The sequence below is a fragment of the Passer domesticus genome, chromosome 2, assembly GCF_036417665.1.
Source record: "Passer domesticus isolate bPasDom1 chromosome 2, bPasDom1.hap1, whole genome shotgun sequence".
Classification (NCBI taxonomy): domain Eukaryota; kingdom Metazoa; phylum Chordata; class Aves; order Passeriformes; family Passeridae; genus Passer; species Passer domesticus.
This window is the reverse complement of record NC_087475.1, coordinates 124,380,893-124,394,693: the sequence shown is the minus strand read 5'-3', so window position 1 is coordinate 124,394,693 and position 13,801 is coordinate 124,380,893. Positions and strand designations below refer to the sequence as shown.

General features: G+C 38.5%; 2 long non-coding RNA genes across 4 annotated transcripts in view; both read right to left on the bottom strand.

Annotated features, from left to right (window-relative positions):
- Positions 1 to 13,801, bottom strand: part of LOC135295043 (uncharacterized) — a 332,142-nt gene that overhangs the window by 78,425 nt on the left and 239,916 nt on the right. The window lies entirely within an intron of this gene.
- LOC135295046 (uncharacterized) overlaps positions 12,813 to 13,801 on the bottom strand; it is a 45,682-nt gene continuing 44,693 nt past the window's right edge. Inside the window, exon 3 of the long non-coding RNA XR_010357095.1 lies at positions 12,813 to 12,927. This is a non-coding gene — a long non-coding RNA (uncharacterized LOC135295046). The remainder of the gene's footprint in view (positions 12,928 to 13,801) is intronic.

Genomic DNA, 13,801 nt, shown 5'->3' with positions numbered 1-13,801 from the left:
TTTATCTTTATCTCACACTGTGTCTTCCTGGCTCTGTCTTTGAAGGCAGCCCAGCACACTGACACCAACGCTTGGCAGCAGAAAAGTTGCAACAACGTGCATTTATTCATGCATTTCCAGACATTTAGTGGAGGGAAGATATTAGTCCAGTTTCTGTTGCTAGGTGTTAGCAACACACTTGTAGACTTTCATTCCTCTTATTTTTTTGGTGAACACAAAATTCACAGCTAGCAAACAAGAGCTGCAGACCTCAAAGGAACCTAATAATTTGTGAAATAGTCTAGCTGGAAAATAATCTAGACTCCTCTATTTCTAGCATAAGGGAGTGCAGAGTCCCAGAATTTTTTTTAAGAAAGTCAACATTACTTTGCATGAAAAACAAGAGATTATTAAAAAATTTTCCAGTGCTTTCTGTTTCCAGTATGTAAATCTGAGTATGTGTAGAATTCATTATACTTCCCTAAAGGTTCTGGAAATGTTAAACTAGCATTATTCAATTATGTAAAGCAGCAGGAAAGCCTTTCTTCTTTGTGTCTTGATATACATAATAGCATAAGTCAATATTCATGCTAATATTAATTGAAAAATGAATGCCATTTTATTATTGTTGTCTGAAATAATAAATATAAACCCCTGATTAAGTAGATAGACAACACTCCAGTTTCCCCACTTCATAAGATTATTTTCAGTGTTTGTTTATACTGCAATTAGTCATGGGTCAAAATCAAGTGTGCTAGGGAACCTTATTTAAAAGCTGGGCTAATATTTGGCCTCCTTTTATCCCACAAGGAAAGTTCAGTGGGCTCCTCGTCATGTGAAAACCTCCAATTACATTTTAAAGAACCCCTCCTTCCCATGCCTCAGTGGCTTTTACTCCAGACATCCGAACTGCCACTAAAATATATGGACATAACAAAGATATTTCCTAATGTTTTGAGGGTTTGTCTTGTCTGATAATCCTGTTTCAAATGAACACACTCAGATCATTCAGACTCTTGCCAAAAAGTGATTATAAATACACCAAATAATACCAAAGGAACATCACAGATAAGATTTAGGTTCTTAAAGCTAGCTACTCACTCATTAAAATTAGTTTTAACTATGCAAGTTAGAGAAGTAATAAATAATTAATAGACACTTCCATAGCTCTCTCCAAACTGATTTTAAACACAATCATGTTCTGTTTAATCCTCAAATTATAAAATGTAAGCTAGGGATTGGTGAATCTTCACTAGGGAGCCGAGGGCTTGCCTTGCCATTGCCCTGACGGAATTGCACTGACCTGTGTGATGTTCCTGATTTTCATTATTAAAAGCAGGCTGAAGGCCAAAGAATGAGGTGAAAGACACACCTTGAAAAAGAGTGTTAAATGGTGACATCTTGCTTCTTGATATTTATTTTAATCTTTAGTCTTGCATCTCTTTTTCTCATAATAAAACACAGAAAGATTGTTTAAAAATTCCATATATTAAATAAAACCAGGTTTATTTACCATCACTGCAATTTTGGGGTTACAACAAATGATTGTTCAGAAGGCCGTTCCCTCAAAAAAAAAAAAAAATCATGGAATTCCTCAGTGTGCAAAAGCAGGCTCCTTTTTCTTTTCTTTGGGTTTTACAGCAACTGTATAATGCTAATTTTGTCCAATATCTTTGTGATTTAAAACTGCACCATGACAGACACACGTCTCATAAGAATGGCCAAAATAGGTGTGGTGGAATATTTTTCAGAAAATGCAGTCAGATATTGTAAAAAAATTGTGCTAAATAACAGAGTGGCTGCTCATATAACAGTTTTGATAGGTAATTCAGTCTGAATCACACAAAGAATGATAACATAAGTCAACATGGTGAGATTTGGGAAATCTTCCTTCTCTGAAGGTCCACAGCTGAGGTGCTGTGTGCTCTTGGGAAGCTCTTTCCAGTACTGATTCCTTTGCTTTTTTTGCCACTTTCTGCTCACCCTTTCTGTGTAAAGCACATTCTCCTGCTGGACCAGCCCTCTGCATGCAGTGGCAGAGCACTTGGTGCTGGTGCCTGGTCTCTAAGATCCATAAAATATTCCGTAAGAACCATAGGTTTGGGGTTGGATCTTTGTTTGGGTTTTGAGAGGGTTTTTTGTTTTGTTTTGGTTTCCCCCTTAGTTTTTGCACTGGAGATGACAAAAATCCTCCAGGGCATTAGAACATTAAGTTTGAAGTTATTTTTGGACAAAGAAGAAAGATGCAGAGACTAAAACTGAGTTATGCATGCGGTGGGATGGAGTGCAGAGGTCCCAGTGCTCAGGGATTTCAAATGCAACCCAGCCAGTTTTCTTCTGCCTTTGTGGCACCTTTATCCCTCATTAAGTGAGAGTAGGAAGCTCTGACAGAATAAATCCACTGATTTTCCTCTTTTGTCTGAGTCAAAACTGCAGACAAGGTGTTCAGTTTCCAAAGGTCTGTAGTAAGGGAGTTCTATATTATTTTGAAGCTATGTTATAAATAACCTAAGCATTATTCAGGACTCATGTCTGGATGTGTTTGCCTAACTCCATTTGAGTTCTAACAGCAAAAAACCACATGGACCCTTTTAATTAATATGCAAACCTTCCAAAACATTTTAGTCCAAGGTAGCCAAGATTTAAGTGCTTTACTACTGAGGCTGCATAAACTCCAGGAAGCTGTTATCCATTAATGGGGATGAGGAAATTTACCCTCTGTAATTAACAAGTCTCACTGAAGACTGTATTCTTCGTCACCACGGATTGTGAGAGAACATTGCACAAAAGCAAATTCCAGCTCTTTGTGACTCAGAACTAATTAATATTTCTAAAGCCTTTAATATATCACTGTGTTAAAAAATAGGGATCTTATCTTTCTTGGTAGTACCTTAGAAGGAAAGTAAACTGAATAAGAAATCCACATGGCTTTATTAATTAGTCAGTGGAAAAATTAAACCTTATTGCCTGTATCCTGCACAATAAAATTGCAGGACCTATGTATAGAAGTTGGGGATTTGCCTCTTTTTATCAACTTCTCTTAATAAAATTAAGAAAAACAGTCTCATGTAGATTTTTTTAATGTCATTTTATGTACTCATTCTTTATGATGACTACATTACAATTCTTGACCTTACACAAAGTCTATAAGTTCATTCCTAGTTTCTATTTTGGTGCTGAACAAAGAGATTCCTCTAAAAAGAAATTTGAAAAAAATTCTGCGAATAGTTAAGAGGTTGAATGGGCAGCCCTATTTTCAATGGGAAAGCAAAATAAAGCAAGATTTTTGAGTCTTCTAATGGCAGCACCAATTCCACCCACGGCCTCAGGTCCTGTTGTCAGGCCTGCAGGGCCTCTCCCCACCAGAAAATTAATTTCTCTCTAAGATTCTGATACAGCCTTCACACTATTTCAAGCATTTTATATTGAAAAGTTACAAATCAAAGTATTTTAGGATACAAGGACCTTGCAGAAGTCCCACAACAGATTGGGAGCACAGTTGCATTCCAGTGGGAAGGACTAGATTTGAGCAACGTGAACAAAAGCCACTACACTATCTAATCTGGAAATAAAGAGTGGGTAGGCATCAGATAAAAAGGGTTTTTAAAATAAATTATTTATTTATTTGATACCATTATTTATATTAATGCACAATGAAATTTGACTAAAATTTACAGGGTAGCTGAGCTGAGTTTCCAGAAGGGGTTAACAGAATGAAAAGGAAGCATATTTGGTGTGGAAAAGGGACCCCAGCTTCATGGGGAAAAGAAGGTCACATGCTTTTCAAACCAATGTTTTCAGCTTGGTGTCTGAACTTCCAAAAGCAGACAGAAAGTGAAAGCAGGTCAAAAGGCAGCAAAAGGTGGCAGAACAGAACTATTGTGAGGATTGAGCAGTTAATCACCTCCCACAAGAGGTGGATAAACTTAGAAGTCAATATAGATAAGGAAGGAATTCTTCTGGGAAACAAAGATGAGGTAATGTGTGAAATGGGCACTTTAAACTGAATTAGCCTCCCTCTAGACTTTATCTAGAGTCAATCACTTCCCAGTGTGTGAGTCAAACCCCTACATATCAGCTCAAGATTTGATTAACTGAGAGTAAGCCTTCCTAATGCTCATGCCAAGGGAGTTACAAGAGTAGGAGTAAAGCTCCAGAAGCCTCTGCAAAAGTCTATTACAAAATGCAGATTAAATAAGCCAAACCCCACTCTGACCTTCCTGCGTTCCTTGCGCATCTCAGCCTCCAAGTTAATATTTGTTTGCATTCATTTTCTACACTCACAACTGGCCAGTGAGGGAGCCTGGGCACATTGATTTTGTGCTGCTCATCCTGGCCTTGGGGACTCTGAAAGGGTGGGCAAAGCCCTTCCACATCACAGAGCTGCAAAGGTCATCTCTGGAGGAGATGGGTCCTCTCAGTGGTTAGCAAGTTCAAAATCTATGGTTTGCTCCTGCCTCATGCTTTTTCAACAAGTCAGCATTAGTTCCAGGAGGAGACAGAGTTTATTGAAGGGCCTAATTGCAAGAAAAGAGGGACCAGCCACAGCCAGAAGTGTTTTAGTTGAACAGGACTGAGGAGGATCAAGAGACTTGTGGGAAATTAAGCCTTGATTTATATGGTGAGGGGATATAGCAGGGGAAATTTTGCATTCTTTTACAAGAAGAAACTACTGGATCAAGAGAAAAGCTGAAAAAAATCGAATTTTCAATTCAAAGGAAGGAAAAAATAAGTATTTTTTCATAGGTGGTCTTCCAAGAGCTGGATGGATTTGATCAGTAATAAGAAAAACAGTGTGGTATACCTGGCAGTAAGTTATCAGAAACTTTGATAAGCTTGTAATTTTTTACCCTATTTTTATCTAAATCCAGGCCTGCACACAGAGAACCAGTAAGACAGCACACTAAACTCAGATGGAAGGACAATGGGTTTGAATGTCAGAATTCTGCTTTTAGTCCTCCTCTCTGCTATACTCCTTGTGTAAAATCTTGCAAAACTTCATTCCAGGTTTTATAAAACAGAACTTTTCCAGTATTATTCCTGTGATCTTTTCTGCTGTCAGCTGGGAGCACTCAGCACAAACAGATGGCCTGTTGGCTAGACCAACACCCAACAACAGCTTGTTCAGGAAGGATTCAGAACAGGTTTCCAGCCACAAATTCAGCACAAAAACATCTCCTGGAAGCACAGACTGCTGGTCCTGCTGAGAGAAGGAAGATGAGGAGGAAGGGAATTACAGGGAATGGATATGGCAGAGCCTTTTTCAGAAAAGGCTGGAACCTCTTCCTCCTGTTTAACAATAAAGGAAATTTTTCCAGTTATTGTCCTGTCATCATGAACAGGTATTTGTGTGGACAAAGATGTCTGAAGAGTGGAAATAAAGGAAGGTAAACTCATGTGAGGGCTACAAAACCTGGATCCAGGCTAAGAACTGGTGGTTTGCTCCAGCCACTTGATTTTCCCTGGGTGGCATGGATGAATTGTGAATTATCACCTCATCTTCCGTAATTAACCACACAAAATTCCTGCACTTTTCAATATTCATCCATTACTGCCTCCACCACGACATGCTGTAATGGACATGTTAAATGGCAGGAAACTGCTCCTGGTCTCAGTGCACAGAATAATGCATTCCCACTTCCACCCAGATGAGAAAATTAACAATCGGAAATGAGGCAACTTGGAATATGTATTTCTCATGAATCACTGACAAAATATTTTATGACCTCCTGTAAGATAAGAGGCAAGACAAAGGAGATATTAGTAGATTTGTTAAAAAAGGAGAATAGTTTTGGCAGAACATAATTCTTTTCTGTTTCAGAATTACCTATGGAGAAAAAGTTTCCCTGGAAAAGAGATGGTACAATTCAGGCTAGACTCTTATCTAGTGTAAGGTCATTGATACACTCATTGTCTATTTTTACCTTTCCATTCAAAAATTAATTTGAGCAAAAGCTGATTATTTTCCTGAAAGACATTGATTGTACCATCACAGAAATCTGAAACTGAGGAAATTTTGTTTCATTTCAATTTCTGAAAATGAGAAAGGTATTAAGTACCTTATTTTTCGCTCTCTCCTGAATTTTTCATGGTCATCATTAAATAACATAGAAAACAGAGAAAGATTCTCCTGCCCTGGCATTCCTGTCCCTTCCCTTTCCTTTCTTTCCTTTCAGGTAAAGTAGTTCTGAGACTCACTAGGACACCATCAAAACAGACTTTCACCTGTTATTTTTTTCTTATTTTTGCTCACTCCAGTCTTGAGCTACCTGTGACAGCTCTCTAACTGTCCCCAGACTTGGAGAAACCCAACAGGAGCATTACCCAGAGCACTGCTGCCATCTGCCATGCCACCAAAGCCTGGCTGACACAGCAGAGTGGCCTTTGCCAGAACAGAAGCCGTCTGTGACACCCCCTCTGCCAGGCTGCCATCCTTTCATGGACAATAGCTGCTGCATTCAGACCAGGGCAGTCAGAGCTTTCCTCTCACAGCCCTGGCTCTGGCTGCTTCCTGGCTCCATCCTGGAGCATGAGTGATGAGGATTCAGGAAGGGAGCCTGGGCATGGGGTGGTGTGAAGGACACGGTGGTGGATACGAGTCAGGCTCCTGGTGAACATCTCAAGGACAGCCACAGTGTGTCCCTGCTCCTCTCTCCACCAGCTGCTGCAACAACCACACAGATCCAGACATGGTTCAGCTTGGAAAACAAACCTGCCCCTGCTTTCCACTGAGGAACATGAACACAGTCCTAATAATTTAAGTTTTCACTTGATCTAATCTTAATCATGTGGTGAGGTGGCTTCTGCCCATCTGTTTTAAGTGAAGAGTCCCAAATTACCTTCCAAACTATTTGATAAGAGGGGAAAAAAGGGTTAGAATTTTATTATAGGGCAAGCAGTCTAAGGAGAGACAGATGACACAGTGAAGGAGAAAAAGAGTTCTGATTGTGGTAAGGTGACTTGCCCTGAGGCTGAAGTGACTGATCTCAAATGAGTCTCCCTCCAGCTGCCACCAAATCACAAGATCACCTCAGATGTTCCACCAAACACCTAAAGATTGCAGTTACACCCCATTCTCTTTTCACACCTACAGCTATGGCAAGTTTTCAGACAATATAAGAAGAAAATGGCAAAAACACAGTAAACCCAAATATTACTAAGCACAGGATCTCTTAAGGGGTCAAAAAACATTTCTTGCTAAACACAAATTTTATGAGCTGGAATTCAACTCCCCCTTCTGCCCATTGAGAGAGAGTTTTTAGGATACTGCAGAGCTCCAGAGGGCAAGGACAATTTAGCAGTGTTATTACATTTTTCTTTAGTCCAAGAAATGGCACATCCATTTCCTCAAATATTTACCTTATTCTTAACAGATTCTTAACAGATTTGATGCTCTCCTTCTCAGCTGAACTGATACTGGAGAGTGGAAACTTCCTTAAAATTATTTATGAAAGCCGTGAAGGATGTGATTATTGGGATGTGCATTTTTCAGTTTGTGGCTGTATAAGATAAAACCAAGCACAAAGCAAAAGACAGATGAAACTTTACAAGCCTTGTTTTCATTACAGAGTAATGTTCAAATTTCAGCTCTAAATATTTCCTTTCCTGAAGAAATACCTGGCCAAATTTCATCCAGAAAAAAAAAAAAATTCGAGGACTGCCACAGAAAAAGGGTGATTAAAATATGATTTTTTTTTTCAGGAGTAATTTTGCTGGGAGAGACAGATTATGTAATAGACAATTATAGAAGATATTATGGAACTCATGTTTGCTTGATTTGCCAGTCAGGAACAGCCAGCTCTGTTTGCACTAGCTTTAGGACTTTTCAACCACATACTTTTTTTTCTCCTCTTAAAATTAACAAAACTTTAGTTTATGGAGTTTACAGCTGTCAAAGGGAGAACCTAAAAATGCACTCAGTACCACAGTGCTGCCCTTAGGAATACCTGTTCCACAACCAAAAGTGCAGCTGAAGTTGATGTAGCCAGGTTAATTCTAAATTAGCCAGTGCAGTGCAAAGCTCAGTGCAGCTGGGACACGTTCACTCAGCTCCTCAGAGGCAGATTGAGCAGTTTGCTCTGAGCACTGAACACCTCCAATTACAGCATAATCAGTGCTTGAGCTGTCTCGTTTGAGACCAGCTCAGTGAGATCTGTGCATTCAGAGGACAGAACAGATCTCTTGGAGAATAACACCTAAATGAAGTCTCGGAATGAGTCAAGGTAAAAGGAAAACATCATCCACACAAAGATACAGAGAAAAAAGTGGAAAGTTCACTTTTAGCTGTTTCAGACACCTCCTGGCAATCACATTTGGAATTGAGGCTCTGTTTACAGAGTGAGTTCGCAGCCTTGCCTTCCTAAATTCTGTGGACAAGAGCAGCTCTCTTTGATATCAGGAGACCAAAGTGCTCCTCCAGACACATTGATATTATGGGACAGCTTGTTTGTGCATGAAGTCGGGCATAATGAGACTTTATAAGCTTAAAGAGCTACCCCTGCTTTTCTCTATTTGACTACATCCAGTTATTTAATTTCCCTGGTGGAAGAAAGCCCTGGATGTCAGAACAGGCAGTAGATTTGATGTCTTGGCACTCTGATCCTTTCTTCACACCATTACGAAGACACTGGGTGAAGCAAGGGTCACAAGGGAGAAGTATTGATAAAAAATTCACTCTGAGCTCTTTCTAGTTGTATTATTGAGCCATCATCCTTTAAGCTGCTCACTATTTATGATGTGCACAAAATACATAATTAATTGTCCAATTCAACACTAGCACTGTGGCCTGTGACAGACTTTCATTTATCTAAGCATGTTTTTTCTTTCTCTGAGTTTATAATGTTGTCTAAGAAAATTAATTTGGCCAAATTCCCCCAGAAGTTCAAGGGAACAAATCCTCCTTAATTTCCACTGGAGTTATTGTTATTGGATTTGAAAATTTCCTTTTAACAAAGAATTAATTTGCACACATAACCAGCTAGACAGTTCTAAAATCAGGAAGCTAAAGAAATACAGATACACATTCCAGTATTTTTAACTAAGAAACAACCCCCTGTCACCAGGAAGCAAGTTCTGACTACAACTGCTGTGAGAATGAAAATGCTTTAAACATAAATAATTTTTAATATCTCTTTGATGAAGGTGGGGAAAAGGCCCCTGTGGATGGAACAGTGACTTCACACACAGTGGTCAGGACTCTGAAATATAGAAATGTAATTTCTATGCTTTTGGAGGCAAGACAGACAGATTTTGTTTCAGATGTCATTTCCAAATAGCAGCAATATGGAGAGGAGTGTGGCACTACAAATAACAGTAAATAGATATAGTCAGATATTAATCCTGTCTGCAGTAATATCTCAATTCCTTATGCATATACACTTTAAATAAAACAATTCCACGTGTTTTTATGACACTTTTATGCTTTCTTTCCTTTGAGTAATTCAGTGATATGCACAGATATGCAACAAAATTTTAATTTAAAAACTTCATACTTTTGTTTCTCTCGCTAATCCTCTACAGTCTGAAAAAAAATTCAAATTTCAAATGAATTCAAATCAGCTGCACATACAAGATACTTAAAACCATGGGGAAAAATAAACAAACCTATAATCCAATGGCTACAGCTACCAAATAAAATAGAGATTAATCTCAGTGTTTTGCATTTGATTATTTTTCTATCAAAGACTGAAATGCAAGAAGGTCCTAACTCCTGGAACTCTTCAAAGTAATCCAGGTGTTAAAGATTTTTCTCAGTGCTGGAATAGTAACAGCCAGAACTTGAGGCCTGCTCTTGATGAAGTTCATGACAAAACCCAGTAAATTAAACAGGGACAATGGGAAGTATCCTTCAGTTCTCAGAGAGCTACTTGTACCAGCTGCTTATTAATTCATACCCTCAGGACTTATTCTCAGGCTATAGCTTGTGAGCAGCCTCAAACAATTGACATTTTACAGCAAAAAGTCAACCTAGTAGAGGATATGAATTTGTTATTCCCTCCAAAATCTATGCCCAAGATTCTCTTGAACTTCTCAGAAGAAATTACAGCCTTTTAAAAAAAATTTATAAAGCAGAAAAATGTAATATGTCATGTCTGTAAGTAACACTTCTTGTGTTGTACGATTCTAGCCCGATTGAACTTTGCTAGAGATGGAGTTCAAGCCCCTCTGTAACATGACAGTGATGTGTAGTTGCAGTGCAGTATCATTCAGATTTAATTTATTTAATTTTGTTTTTTTACAAGAAGGGAGGCACCCAGAAACCAAGACATGAAGGTGTTTCCCTGCCAGTAACAGGGAGAGCAGCAGGGCACCTCTACAGAGACCCACAGTCCTTACAAGGTTTTATTTGCATTAGCACGCTGTAATAATGATGAATTTAGGATTGCTGCCACCCATTCATCATAACCACTACCTGGAGACTGGAGAAATGAGATAGGACTCCACCACTGTCCACATACAACATAACTCTGAAACCAGGAGCACTTTGTTCCCATAATGATGGTGCCTGTCAGATAACATTGATGAAGCTTGAACATTATTGTGCCCTGAAGTCCATTTCATTGCAGCTGCAGAGTTTAAGATGAACAAAGGTCTTGCCTTGCTTTTAAAGGAACACCTCCAGGATTGCTTCAAACACCAAACCCTTAGCAAATGGTTACTATAGCAAAGTCAGACTATGATGTCTGGTCAGAGTAATACTGTAGTACTTCCTAAAAGCAGCTCCTGTGCTGGCTCAAGAAGATTCTTTAGTCTTAGGCCTGCTTACTTCTGCTTGCTCCCCTCTGCACCAGCTCAATTGTTAGAAAAAGTAACAGGTGAAGCTGCAAACAGGAGCTTCTCCTTTACCTGATCAGAGAAGAGAGTTTGCTAGTGTAACATGATATAAAGTGTGGAAGGAGTGATTCCATGGGATCCCTGCTGGGGCAGGGCAGTTTCAAATACTGGGTTTCTCTCAGCAGTGGGCCCTAAGGTAGAGCTCTGCCATCAACACTCAGAATAAATGCCATGATTTACTAGGAAAAATGAGGTAGCCCTGAACTTTCACTCCTATGATTCCATAAAATTCCTTCTAGTATCGTAAACAAACTAATTTTTAATCACATCTTTAGTATAGAACTGTCTGAGAATATCTCCCCATTTCTCTGTTAGTGCAAATGAAAGTAGTGAGGGCTGACTCCTATATCCAGCTGCTATGGAAATGGTAAATTTTTAAAGTTTTAAGCCTCATTCACATTATTTAGAAGTTTCTCAATATATTCATATACCATCATTTGAACGGACCACAACTATTTATTGAAATTATCAAATAAATATTTGCTTAAAATGCAGCTCTGCTTTTGATTTATTGCATTCATTAAACACTGTCTGCTTTACAGGGACAGCAGCAAAACCAACACAGGTCAGTATTATTTTCCTTTGAGTGTAAGTTTTGAATTTGACCACTGACAATGTATCTGAAAGTGAATAAGTTGCTTCGTCCTCATACATGATCTTATTTATGCTTTTGATGCTGTCTACCTCCCGAGGTAGAAGTGGATGTTATATTAATTCATTTTATTCTGCCTAAAGTGTAATATCTCACAAGACTGCTCAAACTGCTTCACATAAATTAGAAGAGTAAAAACTTCTTTGTCTTTTTTACTGTATCCTACTGTACATGGAGACTCAAGAACACACTGAGCCCCCTTCCAAGCAGAATTAGTGCTTTTAATTAAAAAATAATGAAGAAATTTATTGTCACATGCAGATTGTCCTACCTTTTATTCACAGCAATATCTACTTAACATTCCTAACCACTGTGCCTGCTTGTTGATCCTATCTGAGTTTTAGGGTTAGAGGAGATCTCATTATAAGACAGTAAGTTTAAATACTGATAAGAAATCAGATTTTTGTAATCAGAAAACATGAGTTTGAAACCAAATTTAAGGTGAATAACGAGAAATAAGTCTTCATGAATAACTGAATTATTCCTGATCTTGCACTGTTTTAAATGAGTGACAGGTGATTAATCACTGTGATGAACTTCCATCCTTGTTATTTTTCATTTACACATCTACAGCTGGATGTTTTCATTTTTGGAAAACAGAGTTAACAGATTAACAGGTGCCATCCAGGATTCCTTAGTCTTTGCCACAGATTTTTAATTGTTGTTTTTAAATGCAAAGCTTATCTTCAAAGGAAAAAACACACCTGAACATAAAATTTGAAGCCCTCTCTTTTCCATATGAATGGTTGTTCTCGGAAGCCAAGGTACAGACTTTTTTGGCAGATCTGGTTTTGGCAGATTCTAATCCATTCAATGTCCACTAATTAATCCCAGCCTGTATTCTTATTTTTTGCATGCTAAATGGACTTTCCTTTTTGCTGAAAGCACCTGGGTTTTACTCCTGCTAACATACATGTCTGTGTTTTATATGGTCCCATGGTAATGATGGCAACAGAAACTCCTAGGACTAGATTTACAAATTCCATAAGAAATGAACCTGAAGGGAGTCAGAACCACAGAGCTGGGGGAACTCCCTAATCTGCTGCACATCTCAGCAAAGTGCGGGGAAGAGCTGAGTATTGTAAAAATGGTGAGAAAATATTTTTGATATAAAGAGAGGAGGCCTCAACCTCATAAAAGCTGCACCCATTCAAAATATAATGCTAGCTAAATGAAATACCCCATGTGCAGGAAAGAAGCCTGTAGGACATGATGGAGCAAACACCAGGGGAAAGGGAAATCCAGGTCCTTTCTCAACCTTGAGCTGATTGTTGTCTTTAGAGGAAAGAAAAGTCCCTTAAGCTTAATATACAAATTGTCTGTGCAGGGCTTAGTGTAAATAAGATGCGATGCTTTTATGGAGTCTATTATATACAGCAGCCATGCACCTATCACTTCTGAAGAAATGTAGTTTAGGCTTGTTGGTATCTTTAATCACATTTCCATCTTCTCAAATAGCAACTCTGAAAAAGTTTACAGAAAAAAAAATAGCTCTTTGATACTGCAATAGAAACCAAAATGGACACTGGGTACTGAAAAGGGTAAAAGCCTGTGTCTAGTTGATTATAAACTGATGACAAAGTGAAAACTGCAAGATTTGTTTCAACCAGATGTTAGTTCTAGAGCTGTTCAACCATCAAAAAAAATAATGTCTCCTGAATATTTACCAAATGAGGATTGATGAAAGAGCATTAAAGATGCATTAAACCTTTTACCACCTCTGCTAAATAAGAGTCTCACAGCTTGCAAGAGGACTGCCAAAGATTCATATTTTGATCACAGGCTCACACATTGAGGAAGGGTTGTGTGAGATCTGGAAAAATCCTGGTTTGTAGCTATCAGGGAATTCATGGCTTTCATAGGGCAAAGATTTAGAGAGAAACTAAATTATAATTTAGTTGGGACAAATAATAATAAGTTAGGGCAAAAACTGTGCATCAGAAAAACAACCTAAGCAGTGATCTGGGGCTGATGTTCAAGAAAGCATCAAATACCTCCAAAGTCTTATGAACATTGGTCTCTTTTTAAGTCACTAAAAGAATCTGTCCGCTCTGCAGGGGGAAGCTGGGCTTCAGCTTCATGAAAACAAAGGTTTAGTGGGGTGAAATGGGACTATTGCTGCTTTCATTTTATGGGTAATGCAGAGAGGTTTGGGAGATGTGGAAGACAATCTTCAAAACAGAAAACGAAAGAAAATTGGAAATAATTTTTAAGAAATCCCCTGATAGACCTGATTCCAAAGCCAGTTTAAACAAACAGACTATGCAGTACATAACTAAAATAACTGCATGAAAAACTAAGGTTAGAAGTACATGCTAGAACTGAAATAAACAGAAA